General features: G+C 41.6%; 1 protein-coding gene across 4 annotated transcripts in view; it reads left to right on the top strand.

The window, feature by feature from the left end:
* fynb (FYN proto-oncogene, Src family tyrosine kinase b) overlaps positions 1–20,892 on the top strand; it is an 87,080-nt gene that overhangs the window by 4,689 nt on the left and 61,499 nt on the right. For all 4 annotated transcript variants that reach the window (XM_085383195.1, XM_085383196.1, XM_085383193.1 and 1 more), the window contains exon 2: positions 13,940–14,008. The gene's annotated coding sequence lies outside the window, so the exon portion shown is untranslated. The remainder of the gene's footprint in view (positions 1–13,939; positions 14,009–20,892) is intronic.

Raw genomic sequence — 20,892 nt, 5'->3', positions numbered from 1 at the left:
GTTTCTTTGCTCTGGTGGTTGGGTTGTGACGTGCTTGCAGGCTGAAATTATTGTCACGCTTGAGTAAATGTTGATCCGTGTATGAATGCAGGCTCTGACTGAGCCAGTGGGGACATACGGTGACACGTGGGAGCCGAGCTGTAGATCACACGATGGCCTTCACTCCCTCTAGGATGTCCCCCATGAATTAAAAACAGAGGCTATTCTGCTTTTGTTGTCTCCCCAATCCATCAGCTTCATTAATGAATTAGGCATGTTTATAAGCCAAACGTATTGCCACTGGGTCATCGTCGTAGCCATGTCAAGGGAGGAAACGATGTGTGAAAGTGATACACTGGCATGAAAAAGCTTGTCAAAACTGGGCCCGTGGAGATGTCCATCTTTGGGGTGTTTCTTCAAAGGAATTCAATTAGTGGGAGTTATTTGTCTTGCTTCAAGGACCCGGGGAATACAGGGATCCTATCATGCCGATCGCATCATGACAGTCCACTTCAACCTGCCACACTCTTTGTGTTTGCTCACAGAGTACTTAAAATGCACAAAGTCGGTCGGCGGTGCTTAAATGTGGCTTCATTTCCTCTGAAAAAAAATCTCACACTCGCTCGTTTACATCTGGAGTGCAGGCAAAGCAAGAGAATTTGAGCAAGCATGGCTGCTTCTCATATCCTGCTCAACATTTTCCATTTTTAATCCCCCCCCCCCTTTTTTTTCTTTTAATCTCTCCAATTCCATTTAGCTCTCAAGTCCATTTAGCCTTTATTCATGAGTTCAGCAGTGCACTGGAGCTCCTCGGTCTATATTTAAAAACCTCACCACTGAATAAATCGAGCAGAAATCTTTTAATTCTGCCAGCCATCTCCCCACTCCAGAGTTTTTACAGTGGAGCTGGAGCAGAGGAAAGACAGAGATAGGTTCCTTTACCAGGCTTCAGCCATACGCTAGCCTCTCGGCAGTTACACAGAGATACAATTGACTGAATGAGTTATCCTCAGACTTTGTAACTCTGTAACTATTTTCAAATATTTTGTTGGAAAAAGCCAGTCGATGCTGACTATGTATAAAATTATTATAGATGTCAGCAGTCAAGATTTGTATGTTTGTCATGCCAATTCTATGGTGGCTAATCTCATATCTGACATATAAGTTATGTTTATAAAGAGTTCTTGGTTTCAAGAAATAACAAAAAACAAGGAAGGATATTAGTATCAGCATCAGCGTGTGCAGATCAGTCGTTACATAAAAGTCAGTTTTAGGCCAGTAAAGAAGTGCCGAAGCAGGTTTGTGCACAAAAAGAACTTAGAGAGAACTCAAGTAACCAAGTGAAGCAATAATATTGGGTTTAACGTATTATTAGATATGTTTATATTTTGGGATCTTAACATTTGTATTGGAATTTGTTTGCTTGCTTGCTCATTTTCTCGGAAATTATTTGTCAGAGAGCCAAAGTTGTATTCAAGACATGTCATCATTTCCTCTGACATCAGTGGAGAAACTTAATTATAAGCAGTGCGGGCTGTTTTCTAATATTAGCTAATTAGCCAGCACCAACCCACATATCAACCTGCTTTCCAAGTCACAAAAATACAAAAACATACAATCTATTAATTGTATGTTTTATAAAATATCACACCTAGTAGTTTTTCTGTGTGTGTAGTTTTGCAGTAACCAAGGGACAGTTACATACACGGGAAAACTGCATATATTCAGCATATTTCTTATGTAATAAAATTCCAGATTTGTTCAAACTCTTAACAGGTTGTGCGGTCTGCAGAGTTTTACAGGCCCCACACATATTTTAACAGGCGTGTCAAGAAACAAGCAAAGAATCAGATAAAATAAAGCTCATTACTGCAGACCATATACTACAGAGAAACTCAATCTGTAATAATGTATCATCAGTAGTTATTAGATTTAGTGGAGTAAATGCTTTGCTACCCGTCAGTTGGGATGGTTGCTGTCATCCTGCACAAAAGTTTGAACATTTTTTATTGAATTTATTTGTACAGCACCAAATTACAACAAAAGCCATCTCGAGGTGCTTGATATTGTAAGGTAAAGACCCTACAATAATACAGAGAAAACCCCAACAATCCAGCGACCCCCTATGAGAAAGCACTTGGTGAAAGTGGGAAGGAAAAACTCCCTTTTTAACAGGAAGAAACCTCCAGCAGCAGCAGGCTCAGGGAGGGACAGCTATCTGCTGCACCACTTGGTGGTGATGGAAGAGAGCCTGATTAATAACAACTCATGATTAAATTCAGAGTTTTTTGTAAACACACATCACACAAAGCTAGGAGTTGTCTGCATGCAGACAGCTTGTTCTTAAGTCAGCTGTGCTGATTGTGAGAGGATCGCTTTACTTCATGCTTATGCTTGTTGAATACGATGTTTCATATGACTCTTGTTGGCTTTTCACCTACTAAGGAATAGATTTGATTACAGCAACTGCTGCTGTCAGCTCTACAATAAGACAGACAGAGAAGAAAGGGCTGCAGAGCTAGCATAAACTACACACTGTTGTTTGGTGTGTGAGGTTACTTGATTTGAATCTTCTGTTTTTTATTTGTATATGTGCTTCTCAATATGTTTTATAGTCTGCACGTATCTATTTTAGTCATACGTGCTACACAACCGAGCGCTGTCACTTTTGTACAGTATTTTCCACGTCACAGAATCGTTTTTTCTCTCTTTCCTCTTATACTGTTTTTTATTGCTATAATACTGACTGAAAGAAAAAAGCTAGATGTTAGAGCTCTGTTCAGCGCCTGACAGGTGAGCTGTGATTGGTGGAAAAACCATCAGCTGCCCATCAACTTTCCCAGCATATGTTTTTACTGGTTCAGGGGCACAGGGGCATCTTTCTTGCATGAAATGTGTTAGACATTAAGCAAAGCAAAGAGTCTTGATGTAGTCAGCATAATGTATGCAGCCATTTCGTCACAGGGGCTCCCAAAATGATCCAATGTGTCAGGCCGATTATGTGTAGTGAATGCATTCATTGGATTGGGTCAAGGAATGGCTTGCTGTAAATTCACAAGGACGGTGCTTCTCCAGAGAGCGTTAGCATGAGCATCTCCGAGCTCTTTCTCCGCCAGTCACAAGTAGCAATCATGTGGGCGTTGATCTTCGTTGATCGAAGCGACGATTGAGGCGCGTGATACATCTCGCTGTGCTTTATTATTTATTAATGATATGTTTATGGTGGTGGCGTGAGACTGATAACGAGTGTTTGTGTTTTGACTAAAACAAAAGTGCTTTCTGTACACACGCTAACGGCACTGAGAGTTTTCATGCATTATTAAGTTGCTGTGAATTTTCCCTGCTACGTCCAATGTCACGTGTGGGACAAAGGCTGGATTCTGTCTCAACAAAGCCTTACTGTGCCACATGTTGAAATCTGCATAGCAGAGAAGCAATTATGTTTTATGGTCTCTATGAATTTCAAATGCAGACTTTATGGTTTTGCTTTGTGCCCACAGACTTTCTGTCAGATTGTGGTGGACAAATGAGTGTTTCTGTGTGGAAGCTTTTGTTTCTGAGCCTTTACCTTTGTCTTAGCAACTGTGACAAACTCCTCCATGGATGGAGGTTTCTATTATAGCCAGTTTCCACCACTATATAGAGCCCCCTGATCCGTGTGCTGTCCGTATTACGCTGTGGTCTACGTTTCACTGTGCAGCGTCATTTCCCTGCATTGCTGATGCAGCTGCAAGATGCTGACAAAGGAGATGATTGCTCACCCTGGCAGCAGCAGTGCACTGGCACACCAGGCCAAGGCCTACACCAGGCCCCCATTAAATGGCTGTGATGTTGCCAAGGGATAGAGCTGCTGGCAGAGCAACAGAGCTTTATCTTCAGGACACCCTGGCACATGTTAAATGAGTTCCACAGCTTTGAATCAGCATATGCTGATAGGATTTTTATCATTTCTCAGATTCCCGTAGGAATAATGCACTATATTGCAATCGAAAGGATCTGAATCGTTTGCAATGAGATTTGCATGGTAATGAGTCACATAGCTTAGCTGGCATAGCTGGCTGCGGCCAGGGTTGAAAAGTTCAATCTAAAGCTGAATCTTCCCTAAGCTGCCATACACTGATGCTCCTCTAAGACCCCGACTGAAAGAGATGTGAAACTGAGCAGCACTCGAGCTGAAACATGAAATGTTCAATTCACATTCAGTTTTGTCACCCAAACATAGGGTCCCATTTGTGTCCTCCAATCACACATCAGACATCCATGGATGTTTTGTATATCCACTCTCTCTCCTCTGCACATGTCCAAACCATCGCAGCTTTACCTTTCTAATCAACCTGACTTGTTCCTCTCAGTCCATTCTGCTCACTTGCACTGAAAAACTTCACATCTTTGACTCTCTCACCTCCAGCTTATCCTCCTGTCTTTTTATCTGTGCCTCTTTCTCCAAACCATACATCATAGCAGGTCTCACTACCTTCTTTTAAACCTTCTCTTTCACTCCTGCTGTGTGTATGCGCAGCTTCATTCGCATATTTAATAAAACCATTAAAAATCTCCTCTCTAACTATTTAAAATAAATAAATAATAATATGTTGATGCCTTTTTGCACTGCAGTTAGCAAGCAGCAGTCTGTTGGTCCTTGTTGAGCTCAGCATGGCAAGAGAATAAGTTCCGGTCAGAGCGATCCTTCAGGTCACAGGAGATCATTTTGGCTTGTTTTAGATACCATATCAGCTTATCTATACTGTACTAGAGTAGCTTTTCAGTTGAATATAATCTTACACTGGCTCTTATTTTGCCTTTTCAGGCCATTCTCTTACTTAGTGGAATTAGAACTGCAGCATTCCAAACCTCCCCTGGCATTAACATCAACATGAAGCGTCATGGCACACAGCTGGCCGAGCAGCGCCTCTAGGTATACTGTTTAGGCACCTTAGGACTTTTAGCCATATAGCGTATGTCCTGATAACACAAAATACAACATCCTCCATATCACCCACTCTCTGTCTACCAGTCATTCTGGAGTTTCCCTCACTCTGCTGTCAGTGCGGTCTGTGGGAGTAAGATCAGTTGTTAATTCTCTCTTCTTATGAACACCCTCAGTTTTTTTCTCACTTTAATCACCTGGCAAATCCTTCTCTGATGTAAGGATGCGGAAACCCAGAGGAGGAGGCCTAATGTGCTGTTAGGATAATGGTTCATTTTAATCCACTCTTCAACAGCGTATGCCAGTCAGACTCTCACTGGTGGTGCTGGTCAGTCAATCAAATTAAATCTCTGAGGGAAATATTCGGGATGTTGTAACGTGGTACGTCTTTACCATGAGTTGTATCAGAATGTTGGAGGACAAAACACACACAGCTGAATATAAAATCACTGTTGAACTACCACACTGTCTGCAAGATTGCTCCACATCCATGTAAAGGCTACAGCCTGCAGCTGTAAGCTTTGCCAATGCAGCTATTATTGAAATGGCAAAGTGCCCTACTTACCCTTTAGAGACTAGCCCTAGAATGAACCACAAGTGGGTGGCTGACAGCGAGCTATATGTTCAACTATACAAGTCAGAAAGACAAAGTCGCCCACCACAACAGAAACTTCTTGGGTTCACTTACCAGCAGGGGTCCCTCCAGCTTGGCGAGGGTCCCCAAAGAATTGTGGCTTCCTCTATGTTTCCTCTCCTTCTACACTTGCACTTGTCTCCTGCTATAATTTGCTGGAGGAATCAAGGAAATATGGAAGGAAATGAGTCTCCAAAAGGTTACAAACATGTATGGTATGATCCTCAAGCCTATCACTTGGATACAAATACAGATGTAAAGAGCATCTGCTCTATTTTACAAATGCATATGTCTGAATCTGAAAACCTCACTTCAGCACAAATGTCTTTTCACTCACTGATTGCATGAGTTGTGTGCATAGATCATATCACATGTAAATGAGGTTGTGAGACAAATCCACAAATGTGTGCTATATTCAAGTGCGAGATAGAAAACTTGGACATCTGGGCTGTAACTCTTCACTTCTCGACTGTGACGTATACATTTACCAATTGCAGACTCTGTATAGTAGCATATAAAGGTTACTATATAATTGAAAGAAATTCCTGCTATATGGTGGATGCTCTTCTGCTGAGAAGACAGTCGGACAGTGTGAAACAATACAGAACAATAACCCTGTGGCTCATATCTTAGTTATAAATTCAGAGGAAATGTTGGTAGTTAAGGAGTAGTTGGCATGCTCTTAATAAGACTGAAACATTTATTGCTTGGTAATATTTGACAAATAGTTGAACCAACTATATTAGTTATGAAGCTATTATTAATGTTATTGTGCTGTTATCAGAGAATAAGAAGATGAAGATCAAAGGGTCAGGTTTAGCTACACCTCTTTACAATTCTTACTATCTGTTTAAAAATCTGTCTAAAAAAGAAGTATACTAAATTAAGTCTAGTACAGTTACTACACTGCTTATTCCCTAGGTGCACTGCACAGTGCATAAACATGAGTTCATGGTTGTAATTAGGTTATTATCTTATTTGTATCATTGCTAAACCTAGATGCTAAGGGCTAACAACAGAAAGCAACGACCATGGAAGTGAAAACCAGCGTGTGTCAGAGGTGATGGGGTTGCACTGAGGTCCAGCTGAACTGTGAATCACAGAATATACCATGGAGCAGGAAATGAGCAGAATAAGAACACTTTCAGTATTCGGATGCTTTCTAAACAGGCAGCTGTTGTGTTTGGGTGTGTAGCTGTGTGTGGTTGCTGAGTTCGGGTGACGAGGACTGGAAGAATGTGAAAAGTTTTTAAAGGACAATAGAAGACTTGTGACCATTAATAGATGTGCATATGGAGCCGCTGTTGACTGTGCTCACTTGGATGAAGTACAAAAACAAAAGCAGCACAAACCCTGATTTTTGTTCTCGTGCTCAGTACATGCAGCGCATGTATTTCAGCCCCCTGTCCCTGAGTGGCAGCTCAGCACACTGAATCCGGATCCCGCTGCGTGTCCGGCCACTTTAGCGGCCCACTCATGTGTCCCGCTAGCCAAGTGGCAGCGAAGGAGCAGAATGACTGCTGTTGTGCCCCGGCCAGTCATGTGACAGCTTTCGTGTGGCTGAATGACTAACACCCCCCCCCCCTCAGCCGGGTGGGCTGCAGCTGAAGGAAGAGAATCAGCTCGCTTTCTCTGGGGCCTGACATGGTGAAGCATGTCGCTCGTGGGAACACTGCAATTTTGTGCTGGTAAAGAAGACTTAAATCACAGGTTTCAATTACACGCTAAGGTCATCGTGAGTATTTTGAGACTCCCTCGCAGTTTTATGTACAGATCACCCAAACTGGAAAAACATTAGTGCAGACAGTTGTGTTTCTAGGACAAGTGCTGTGTTGCCGTGCTGCTGCTGACTGTGAGAACCTGAGACTTCACAGGAAAGAAAGTGTCAAACCATCATCCTGTTGTCCTCATATCTTTGTTTTCTCTCATTTCCTGTCTCTTCGGCTACTTCTTTTTCTGTTTTTGTATCGGCCAAGAAAGAGTAGCCAAAGCACCCACCTCCACCCACGCCTACACCATTTAGATGTTACACCAGGCTGTCCTCGATAAATATCTACCCTTATACATTTTTGCACTTTATCTAGACAACGTCAAAAGCTGCGCATTAAGGAATGCATCTTTTTCAGGTCATTTCCCATCATACCTTGCTTCGTGCTTATTGATCTTAAGCAGCTGACTATCACCAGAGAAACCACTCAGACATTCCGTGAAGGCCTAATTCAACCGACGACAGGAAGTGTTCATGTAAGAGACCCCCCAAAAAACCAACAACAGCAGCAGCACCGTTCAGCGTGGGCGTCTGCTGTTGCAGAACAAACAGTTGCATCACATCAGCAAAGCCCGCCTGCACTTGTAGTGTCACCGTTGATCCGCTCCAGCAATCAGCAAAGCCACAGAGGCAGATTAAATTAGATTAGCAGGACTGAGCTTTAAAGTCAGATCAGCAGCTAATGGCTTCTAACATATTTTGGCAGCAGCAACAGTGCGTCTTTTGTAAATAAAGGGCAGTTAGGAGGAGCGCCACGCAGTTAACCCCAGCCCTGCTGCCACACAATCACTCCACTGTGTAATTCCGCTGTCAGTCAGAGATCTGGCAACCACTGCGAAGTTTATTCACGCCCGCGTGGAGATTAACTTGTGGGGGAAAAAAAGAAAAGTAGCGTGTCAGAAATGGTCTGTGTGTGCTTTATTTCTCGCACTTTTGCTCCCTGCACTTTTGAGTTAACAAATGAATGCAAGAAGAGCTTGGTGCTAGCATTGTAGATACAAAAGAGAGCCTCTGTTTTCTTTTATAACCAGTGTGTGTGAGCAAAATACATGGGTTTTTCTTTAACTACAGGTGGTAGGAAAGTACGCTGTGTGGAACTATAATAAACTTCAGCAACCTCAAAAGTATCTAATGTATTAAGACAAGTCAAAGGTAGATCTGAGTATTGGATGTGGACCAGTCTGTGTGAGTGGTCACGCTCCTCTCCTTATCATACCTGGGGACAATATGTAGCTAAGACCAAAGAAAAAAGAAAATGAGCTGCAAACAGACAGAGGAACAGAATAAAGTGAATTTGAATGATTGGAGGTGACAAGAAAGTCTAAAGCTGTTGTATTACATTTTTCCACTTATGGCTTCCATGGATTTCATTCATTGGTTTCATTTAAATTTGACTTAAAAGATAAAAACTCATTTTAAATACTTTTAGGCTGAGTTTTCACAAAACTTACCAAAACCCATATTATAATACTTATTACTGAGTGGCACTGCCGAGAAGGTCTGGGTTTTGAATCCACCATCTGGCCAGGCCCTTTCTGTGTGGAGTTTGTGTGTTCTCCCTGTCTGCATGTGCTCTCTCTGGCTGCTCTGGCTTCTTCCCACAGTCCAAAGACATGCCTGAGCTTAGGTTAACTGAAGATGCAAAGTTGGCTGTAGCTATGAATGTGAATGGTTTTCTGTCTCTGTTTTGGCCTGTCCAAGGTGTACTCTGGCTCTTGCTTTGTGCCGGCTGGGATTGAGGGGAGCAGCAGCCTAAGCAGAGAAGCCCAGACCTCCCTCTCCCCAGCCACCTCCTCCAGCTTGTCCAGAGGAACACCGAGGCATACCTAGGCCAGCCGAGAGATTTAAGCTCTCCAGCGTGTCCCAGGTCTGCCCCGGGGCCTCCTGCCGATGGGACATGCCTGGAACACCTCACCCAGGAGGCTCCCAGGAGGCATCCTTGTCAAATGCCTGAACCACCTCAACTGGCTCCTTTTGATGTGGAGGAGCAGCTGTTCTACTCTGAACCCCTCGCTCATGGCTGAAATCCTCACCCTATCTCTAAGGGAGAGGCTAGCCACCTATTTCCACCGCTTGTATCCGCGATCTCATTCTTTTTGTCACTACCCACAGCTCGTGACCATAGCTAAGGTGTCTCTGTATTTATATATATGTGTGTGTGTGTATATATATATATATATATATATATATATATATATATATATATAGATAGATATATAGATAGATATATATATAGATAGATATATAATATTCTGTAACTCTGTAACTTCTGTCGGTGCTGTGCTTTTTTGGAAATCGAATTTCCCAGAGGAACCCACCCGAGGGATTAATAAAGTTCTATCTAATCTAATCTAATCTAATCTAAGGGTAGGGAAGTAGATCGACCGGTAAATCAAGAGCCAAGAGCTTCCATTTTACACTCAGCTCTCTCTTCAGTACAATACACACACACACACATATATATACAGTGGGGCAAAAAAGTATTTAGTCAGCCACCGATTGTGCAACTTCCCCCACTTAAAATGATGACAGAGGTCAGTAATGTGCACCAGAGGTACACTTCAACTGTGAGAGACAGAATGTGAAAAAAGAAAAAACCATGAATCCACATGGTAGGATTTGTAAAGAATTTATTTGTAAATTAGGGTGGAAAATAAGTATTTGGTCACCTCAAACAAGGAAAATCTCTGGCTCTCACAGACCTGTAACGTCTTCTGTAAGAAGCTTTTCTGTCCCCCACCTGTATGAATGGCACCTGTTTGAACTCATCATCTGTATAAAAGACACCTGTCCACAGCCTCAAACAGTCAGACTCCAAACTCCGCCATGGCCAAGACCAAAGAGCTTTCGAAGGACACCAGGAAAAGTATTGTAGACCTGCACCAGACTGGGAAGAGTGAATCTACAATAGGCAAGCAGCTTGGTGTGAAAAAATCAACTGTGGGAGCAATCATCAGAAAATGGAAGACATACAAGACCACTGATAATCTCCCTCCATCTGGGGCTCCACGCAAGATCTCATCCCGTGGGGTCAAAATGATCATGAGAACGGTGAGCAAAGATCCCAGAACCACACGGGGGGACCTGGTGAATGACCTGCAGAGAGCTGGGACCAAAGTAACAAAGGTCACCATCAGTAACACACTACAACGGCAGGGAATCAAATCCCGCAGTGCCAGACGTGTTCCGCTGCTGAAGCCAGTGCATGTCCAGGCCCGTCTGAAGTTTGCCAGAGAGCACATGGATGATACAGCAGAGGATTGGGAGAATGTCATGTGGTCAGATGAAACCAAAGTAGAACTTTTTGGTATAAACTCAATTCGTTGTGTTTGGAGGAAGACGAATACTGAGTTGCATCCCAAGAACACCATACCTACTGTGAAGCATGGGGGTGGAAACATCATGCTATGGGGCTGTTTTTCTGCCAAGGGGACAGGACGACTGATCCGTGTTAAGGACAGAGTGAATGGGGCCATGTATCGTGAGATTTTGAGCCAAAACCTCCTTCCATCAGTGAGAACTTTGAAGATGAAACGAGGCTGGGTCTTCCAACTAGAGCTGGGCGATAGAACGATAACGATATGTATCGCGATATAACTTTGACTCGATAGAGAAATTAAGCTATCGCGATAGACCTCGCCGTTCTTGTCCTCAAGAAAAAAAAAAAAAAAAAAGGTCAGCCAATCCAAATTAAGTAGCGCAGAGCCGAACCAATCACAGCCGCAGCATCACGTCGCGTGACTTGTTACGTACAGCACAAGTGCCAAGCCGCACGTGTGTTTGTTTGGGAAGCAGCCAGCGGGTAATGGAGGAAATGAGTGTGCCAACTAGAAAAATCAACCGAGCGTGACCGAAGAGAAAACAGATGATGGTTCCAATGCCGGAGAGATTGTCGAACGGAAGAGCCATAGAAGTTCCGTAGTGTGAAGGTATTTCGGCTATTTCAAGTCTGACAAAAAACAGAGTAGCGTGCACTGTAAATTGTGCCGAAAGCAAGTCTGGAAATACAATAAACTGGTGCATGCGTCACACTGTGCGCCACGTTATTGTTTCGGTGAAATGAATTTCTACAATACTGTTACTGTTAATTCTACTCTCTGCAGTGTTTAAATGCTTACATATACACAGTTACTGTCCGTCCACACATACGACTCGGTTCTGCTTCTATGCCCCAGCTTTGTTTACTTTTTCCCACCGAGGCTTCTAGACTTCTGATTGGCCAACATTTCGGCACGGTTAGGAATCTAGCGCCACCTGCTGCTTTGGCATGTTCATAGCAGCGTTTTCCTTCATTTCTGCCTTTATGTGTGGACGGGATTATTTTTTAAAACGAAAACGGAAAATCTCCGTTTTCAAAGATACCCGTGTACGTGTGGACGTAGCCTCAGTCTCTGACTGGAAGCGCTAATTCGTCATTCGGCTTTTGTCAGACTAAAGTAACTGTTAAAACTGTTTGAAAAGCTCAGCTATACAACAAGGAGAGATTGAGAATTTCCTTTTAGTTCTCAGTTTATTTGATATTGACAAAAGTTAGTCAGTTTTGTCTGTTCTTCTGTAAAACAAACTAAGATTTATTTTTAGAATTAATATTTTGTTTCTAAGTGGAATTGACAATTTAGTCTGTTTTGTTTGTTCTATTTTGAAACTTAAACGCTTTAGCGGCTGCCTTTTGTGTAGTTTGCAATATTTGCCTTTATTTATCTGAAAAAGTCTCATGTTCCTTAAGTACATCTACCCTGTTGAACTTATTATGGGAAATAAATATTTAAATAAAAACAAGCTGCTGATTATTTCACATTTTACTTGTGAGCAACGGCACATTTAAATCTTACAAATATAGTTATTTGGCTTATATCGTGATAGATATCGTTATCGCCTGAAATGAAAAAAACATATCGTGATATGAAAAAATCTCATATCGCCCAGCTCTACTTCCAACATGACAATGATCCAAAACACACCGCCCGGGCAACAAAGGAGTGGCTCCGTAAGAAGCATTTGAAAGTCCTGGAGTGGCCTAGCCAGTCTCCAGACCTCAACCCCATAGAAAATCTGTGGCGGGAGTTGAAAGTCCGTGTTGCTCGGCGACAGCCCCAAAACATCACTGCTCTCGCGAAGATCTGCATGGAGGAATGGGCCAAAATACCAGCTACTGTGTGTGCAAACCTGGTAAAGACCTATAGTAAACGTTTGACCTCTGTTATTGCCAACAAAGGTTATGTTACAAAGTATTGAGTTGTATTTTTGTTATTGACAACTCAATGAACCAGCATCTGGTCAACACATAACAGAAAATCTAGCAAGTTGAATCTATGAAAAATGCAAACAGTAATGCAATTTGACACTGAAATTGTATTTTTTGCACCAACAAAGTGATTCCCTGATAGCTATTAAGAGGGGAAAATTGTACATATGTTCAGTCTAAAGCCATCTGTAAATGACAAGGAGCAGAATTTCCTACTAGGGAAGCCAGGAGAAGTATTCCGTTATAATACAGACTTTAAATATATCAAATATGGACTTTCAAGCTCTTCTGTACAACCTTTTTTTTCTTTTCTGTACAACCTTTATTTTGCCCTATATTATGCATCCTAAATTTAATAAACATGCAAACACGTGGAATGCACCTATATAAAATAACTGCATAAAATTTACCAAATTGAGAGGTGGCTGCACAGTACTGTATGTGTGTTTTACTTTAGGCACTTTAAGTTGCTTTTGTTGCAAAAGCTGTTCAATAGAAAATAATTTCAGTAGCTTAAGCAGTGGCACTCTTTACATAATAACAGGGCACAGGAGCCTGAAAAATCGTAGCCAATCCCAGGACGGCGATGCCCAAAAAGTCAGATCCTCCTCCTGTCTTGCTGGATTCACATGAAGAGTGAAGGTTTATTAGTCTGTGGACGTAAATAGGCATGTAGAAAACTATAAATGTTATGTTTTCTACATAGCATTTATTTCCTCATTTCCTGTGCTCCCCACCCTGTGCTACCCCATTAAAAAAATCCCTCCTCTGAGGCAGTTTGAAGCACAGAACAAAAGTGGAAATCAAGTTGTAACTTTAAAAAATGCAGTGAGAGCTACAAACACTAGTAAAGTTGCATTAGACTGTATTATTATAAGCAACATTTTCTTATTCCAGCATCATTCATGCTTAGAATGCAGTCAAGCCTCATTCAGTGGCAGATGGCAGTGAGGGATGATGTCCTACATTTAGCAGCATCGTCTCATTTGCACCTGGACGAGTGAATGAATAGATTTCCAGAATGCACCTGCTGGAGAGGCTGTCAGAAATGGGGCCACCACACAGGCCTGTGATTAAAGCCAGCAGTTCCTGCACCCTTCACACTAACCTGTTGTTGACTAGTTGAATGTCACAAATACAGTGCCGCCATGCTGCTGTGTAAGGGGGGATTGCAGTTTCTGTTCTGCTAATTGGATCGAGGTCATTCATTCCAGCTGGACACATCTGCTGCTTTGTTTTGTTTTGTGTCTTTTGTGTGTGTGTATGTGTATAAGACCCATTTTCCGCAGACTATCGTGAATGACGAGGTCTGGCACATACGCAGTTGATATTCATGTTTTATTGAATCGCAACAATGAATAATTGAGCCTCTGTGTGTCTCCGCAGGGCCTCTGTTTTGGCGAAGCACAACGCAATGTGGAGGAAATAAAGATCCTGATACGCTGAAAACCCGAGGTATGAGTCTTCACACTCCACTGGACATTTGTAAGCTGACACAAACACACTTGTGGATGAACTCGGCCGTGTTTACTCTCTTGCTCACACACACACACACACACACTGCCATGTGAAAATAACCTCATAGCAGATGGCCCACAAAACCTGCTCATTCTGGAGGATTTTCCTTCAATGGATGTGGGTCATAAGGATACTAGAGCAAGCGCACACACATGCATTAAAGCACATGCGTACACATGAAGCGGAGATAGTTGCCACAAGCTAACCTGCTGTTCCAAATAGGCGCTCATACCTGTGGTGCGTTAGCTTGGGGCGTGCAGCGTAATAGTGGTGCGCCACTGATGTTGTTACAAGTCTGACCTGCAGGTCAACAGCTGCCACCAGCTAAAAGCTAAAGTGTTGGATTCCTTCTTGACCTCCATTTCTGCTGCTGCCATCTTTAATACGCAGTACAGCACTAAGGTCAACCTGAAAAATTCCTGTGGGAGTAAAGGTAAGGTCAGCCGGTGCCCACTGCAACCTCTCCTCAGCTCTGACACATCAGTCCTGTGTGTGTGTGTGTCTGTTCTCTTAGTCCCATGCTGCATATATCCGGGGGTAAAACTGCAGCGGAAAAAAACATGTTCCCATTATTTCCTAATCCGAGTGTGGCTGCTAGGTTAGACTGGAACATGACGGCACTTATATTAGATTGGTTTTCGACAGCCAGCAGCAGCACTGTGTTCTTTGTTTCCTTCTTGGAGTCCACAGTGCACAAGCACGTGATACGTTTTGTTTTTTTGTTTTTTAAGTGAGCACAATGTTGCATAAAAAATGCACTTTGTTCCTTTGTGTGGGTTTTGTGAAGGAGGGATCTGATAAATGACAATGTGGGAATGGTAGAAAGTGCTGATAAGAGAGCCCCCATCATGTATGACAGAGAGTTAGAAAAGAGCATAACTGACATTAGACTCTGCCTTTGATCATTGTTTAACGTTGTACTGTGGTTGCCTGAGGCTACCAACTACTATAACTGAGCTGAGATGCATGGCGCAATAAAAGTTGTACTCTAGTATTGTTACCGTTGTCGTTATTCGTTCATACACTTGGACCGAACTGGCCGCACTGGACTGATACAGAATTCAAATTGTTTAATTTATTCAATGCTTTTCACTTAACATAAACAGTAAAACTTTGTAAACAGTAAACCTGATATTGCTTCTTGAAATCTAGAAGAAACATTGCAAAGTCCATTGTACTGCGTAGAAACATACGTCTATGTCTACCTTGATGTTCAGGAGTCCAGGATCTGCAGAGACAAAGGACAGGAGTTGACTTTTAAAGCATGTACTTCATTGGGATTCCTACTGTGATCACAAATGTTTAAGTCAAGGGTTGAATGTCACATGTTTATGTCTTGAAGTTGTAGTTCTGGAGGTCCAGAGGTTAAAAAACCCTTTGTATTAGTATTTATAAGAACTTTGTAGTGGATAGCACCACCAGAGAGGAGCATGAAAATAGGATAAAAACATAAAGATGGAAGGACTGGCGTATATCAAAGGATTTCTGTAGCATTCAGATGGATGTGCCTTACATGATTATTCAGGTTGCTGCATTTCCCATTAATGGTTCTTATGAATGCTTTATCCTTTAACTTTTCACTGTCCACTTAAGATAGACTTGGAAATTTTTCATATATGAATATATGAAACCCCTTGAGGCGACTTTTGTTGTGAATTGGCGCTATATAAATAAAATTAAATTCAATTCAATTGAAATATATGTTTATATATTTAGCTGTTTCAACTTAATTGAGGATCTCCATACAGGAATTTTTTCACTGTTGACCTTAACATGTCCTATTCATATACTCATGCAAATTTGTTTGTAACTGGCTTTGTAGAAATTCAATATGTAAAAACAGTGGATGACCCTGTAGATCATTAAGAAGACAACGGAAAGTCATTTTATCTTAATGGAAACTTACCTGCAGCCTAAATGAAGCTAAATGAACCACAATGGAAGTCGAAAATTAAGGCTAAATTAATGGTATTTCAGTCTGTGAAATTCTAGTATTTCACAGACTGAAATACTAGAATTACTCTTGAACTTCAGCATTTCCCCAGTTAGCCAGTTGCACTGCTTGATCTTCACTTTGCCAGTCACCGTGTCTTAGTTTAATTTAAATGACATCGGTGGTGGATGTTTGACCTTGCAGAAGTTTTATTCATATATGCACAGAGAACTTTTTTTACATATTCTTCTTTTTCTTGTAGCTTTACTTGCTAATATAAAATGTCTCAATATTTCACTGTGTCCCCTACTTACAAGCCAAGTGTTTCACACCCAGTTTTTCACGGGTGGAAAAAGAAGTCGAGGAGGGGAGATGTCATTGTCTTTTTGCAAACTCACAGTTACATTAAGATCTGGTGTCAAATCAGAACTACAGAAATACTTTATTATGTAACTTTATTATATTAAAAGCTGTTTTTAATGTGTAAAGATGAGTAATGAGAACAGTAGGCTGATATGAGTTGATGTTTCTAGCTTTTGTGTAAAAGCTTGTACCAAATAGGTGATGCTAGTTATGGGATGAGTGGAAAATCAGATTGCACTAGTATTTTTTCATCCTCTGTGGAGGTTGAGACAATGTGTCAAAGGCCTATCTGTGCTAAATGCTAAAAATTATATTCCAGGGCAGTTTCTGTGAAGTCACAGGATGTTCTTGACCTACTATTAGTACCGAAAAGATGTCAATGCCTGGACTCGTCCAGAACATTTGACTTTGTGATTTCTTCCTCGTTGGAGTTTCCAATCCAGAGCCAGCCTTTCACAAAGGAGACACATTGTAATAAAAAGGCAAAAACAAAAAACAAAACAAAACAGAAGAGCAGGAGAAGAGTAGCTATAAATGGAGAGCAAGGTTTTAGGGGTAAATTTCATCAATGGTTGAGTGGAAAAACACTTAACAAGGGCATTCTTCCAGGAAACTGGAGTCAGCTGAGCAAGTGTATTCATTATGCAAGGTTCAGTCATATTTACTCTGATAGCTCCTTTATTTTGTGTACCCCAGTTTCCTGTGACGCTTCGGCATGTTTCGATGGAGCGTACAGCCTGGGCTTGTCGGAGAGCGGAGTCACAGTTTGGCATGTCTTTTTTTTTCATTTTCTGTTTAGAACCTCTGCTGTAGATGTGAGGCGGTGGTTGAAATGTGAGAAAGAGCGATGCAGCGAGCGTCAGAAGAAGCTGTGCAGAGCTTCAACTGTAGCACATCAAGAGCATCCTCGTGGTGGGAGCATGGAGCTCGCGAGTGTGTCTGTGCTTCAGTGTTCTTGCTGAGTGGGTGTGATTGTAGGCTGGTGAGAAACAGCAAATGAGTCACCAATTCCAATCGTGTTTTCAAGCTTCTGCTCTGTCTCTCAGAGAGTTTCTGCACTGTACAGAGAAGCGAGCTACAACAGCATGTTATCGTGACGTCGTCCCCGTCCCAGACATTGATATGCATTTCAGCAATCACTTGCAGCCATGGAACAAATGTACACTTGTGCCTTGAGCCTTTAAATCTCAAGAGCTAACTGTTAAACCGCTCCTCCTCCCAGCTTGTTACTGGCCATGCCAGTGTGGGCTGGGCAGCTATTCACTGAAATGTCGGTGTTGCCCTCAGTCTTCCATTGTGGTTTCCAGTTTTTCTGATGGTAAGGAGATGCAGTTGGGGGTGGAAGTGGTGGCGCTAATGAACAGCATTAAGCTCCACTCTATTATATTGACACATCTGGTGGCATTTTTCATCCGCTTGCTTTCCGTCCTCAGCCTAATTAAGTGATCTGGGCTGCAAACTAAAGCATACCCACTGTAGAACACACAGGAAGCACTCTACACTAGCTCTCTGAGCTTGTTAACCAGCCTTGAAGTGACTTTGTGAAACCTCAGTATAATACGTCAGTAGCAGATTCAGCCTCAGACTTCTTTTGCCCACTCGATGGCTGTCAATTATCCAACTTTACAGAAAGAACTTTCCTCAGGTGCTGTGTCTGAGGAGATGTCAGTGAATTAGCAGCAGCAGTAGTGTTCGACCACACTAAGGCGTCAGCTAGGTGCGCCGGACCCTTGGATCATCAGTCAGTACCAGTCAGGTAATGAGATCTGTCTTAGCTTCTGCTTTGTAGAAACCGTGCTAGCAGAATTCTGCTCATGTGTTTATCAGTTAATGTAATTATCATCAGGGGAATGTGGCTGCCTTTTCAAACTTGTTATGGACTCTCCAGATATGTAGAACACTTTTTTGGTTTTAGAATAGGACTGTTTGCTGGTTTTCGAATTTTGATCAAACTAAAGTTCAAGTTCAAGTTCAAAGTTTATTCGCCACATGCAGTGGCAGGTTGCCCTGCAGTGGAATGAACGCGCAATCTGAGCAAGACCTTAGGGCTTTAACGGAAATGTACCTCTTATTTCTCACATTACATCAGCAGCTTGTATCAGTATCATTCTTGACTGACCAGATTTAACCACATACTTAGATTCTGTTGGTGGAATATGTATGTAGGACCGTGTGACACAAGTTTAAACAGCTGCAAGCCAATTGAGCAAAGTTCACCAAAAAAACACAATTTACTGCTTGTTACAGGCAAAATACGGCATAGCCAAATCACGGATTCCGTCACTAGACCACATTTGAAAACCTGGCTACTATGTTATCCAAATTTCTAGCATTGGGAAATGTACTTTTATGATTAAGGTTAAATACTCTTTCTTTAAAAAGATGTGGGGAATTTTTTTTGTTGTTTTTAAAATGTAAACATACGACTGACGATGAACAAATATAATTGTACTCATTTGATTTAAATGGGAGATGTAATTTTGTTACTTTTTAAAGAAAGCCCAAGGAACCTACATATACAAGACTGTTCAATAAAAGGGTAAGAAGTGAAGATGTGGATGTCAAACTCAGCTAAAAACAGCTCATTACTGCAGCCACATTATCTGATGCCTTTGGACTAAACTCCAGCCTGCAGCCCTGATGTCACAAACTTTAAACCTGTTGTCTCACTGCGTTGTACCTGTTTTTAATACGTGTGTGTGTGTGTGTGTGTGTGTGTATATATCTATATATATATATATATATAGATATATACATACAGTTTTTAAATTTAATGTTGCTGAAACAACAAAGGGATAAAATAATAAATCTATCTGATTGAGGAATCACTCATCTTTGGAAAAGAGAGTTTATTACAGAGAAATGGCTCTTTCCAAAATAAAAGCTATACTATACTCTTCTTCTGGGCTATATTCTCAGCAGCATATTAAACATATAAGGAGAGTCATGTGCTAACGGCTGTCTAAATGACTCGGGTAAAGTTTGTAGCATGCGTGCTTTTTGTTTTTGTCTGCTTGTCTTTGCACTATGGTGATGTCGGTGTAAATGTGCAGTCATATTCATTTTGTTCCCACTAGTGCTGTCAGCGTTAATCTGAAATGACGTTAACGCCACAACACGGCAAATCTCCGTTAACGAGCTACCGCCGATCGCCCCGTGCGTGGGGCTGGACGGCGTCAACACGTTAACGAGCTAATTGCGCTAACGCACTAGTTCCCACCAATGTAATTGAGCATTGCGCGGCACATCCAACATACTGTTTTACTTTTGTCCATGACTCGCTTACCTTCAGGGTCATACGTCACATGAAAACCAAAATAGTTCCAAACACCAGATCTGAATGAGGGTGGGGGAGGTTCAATTTGCCATGTTGCAAGGAGAGCTTAACTTCTGTCTGCTAGCTTGCCCTGCGCTCAGTGAATCTGCGTTTGACTACTCTGCCTAGGCTGCACTGTCGAGCGCAGATACACTGAGCTCTCAACACAGACAGCATCGACAGAAGGAAAGTTGATAAAATAAATTAAAAATTTTGTATTGTTCGATACATATGCGTACCGAACCGAAAGCACTGTATCGAACGGTTCAATATCGATACGAGTATTGTTGGACCCCTCCTATATATATATATATATATATATATATATATATATATATATATATATATATATATATATATATATATATATATATATATATATATATATATATATATATGCCTATCATGTAGACCTGTAGACCAACCCTGACCCTGGCTACAAAAGGACCTGAAAGGTTCCCAACTTTACATCATTAAAGCATGTTTACAGCCTGGTACAAAAAGGATTTGGGCCTCTATGGATAGTTTCCACTTCAGAACTGCTGTACATGGATGTATTTTTTTCTTATTTTACAACTCATCCACCTGGAGTTAGGTGTGTGTTCCCTGCGGATTGGCAGTCATCTCGAAACTGTCAACCTTAGGCTTTCAGGTGTCGGCTAATTTCAGGCACTGAGTTGAACTTCTCCAGCCCAGTAAATCAATTCCAGATGTATTAAAAAGATAATGTGACTCTCCCTATATGTGTTGTTGTTTATTAATATACCTGGTTGGACTGGCCAAGTAAAGTCTGTGTGTTTCTTACTTACTGCATTTCTTACTTATGAAAATAATTTGTTCTATTGTTCAAGACTCTTTCCTACGTTTCCCAGAGATCACAGGGTGCTTTTACTACGTGTCGGGGAAGGATGATGTGTTTTATTCTGGTCTGTGGAAAAACTGGTGCATTTTATTGCTACTGCAGCATTGCCCCGTACGGTTACAGAACTATGTAACAGGAATATCAAGAGTTATATATATAGAGAGAGATGTACACCCAAACAGTGAAACAGACCAAAAATACAGGTTTGCTTTCCAGTAACTGCCTGCACAGAATTTTATGCATTCTGGTCCATTCTTCATCTGCCTACCCTGAAATGTTTCTTATTTTTTGTTCTTTTTTCAAACAAAGCAGGAGGAGGTGGAAAATCAAACAACCATAGAAGAGGT

Source organism: Rhamphochromis longiceps, linkage group LG15 (assembly GCF_057381845.1).
Source record: "Rhamphochromis longiceps isolate RC_006_pf linkage group LG15, R_longiceps_female_GT1.1, whole genome shotgun sequence".
Lineage (NCBI taxonomy): Eukaryota > Metazoa > Chordata > Actinopteri > Cichliformes > Cichlidae > Rhamphochromis > Rhamphochromis longiceps.
Note: the sequence above shows the minus strand (reverse complement) of the source record. Positions and strands in the feature narration are given on the sequence as shown.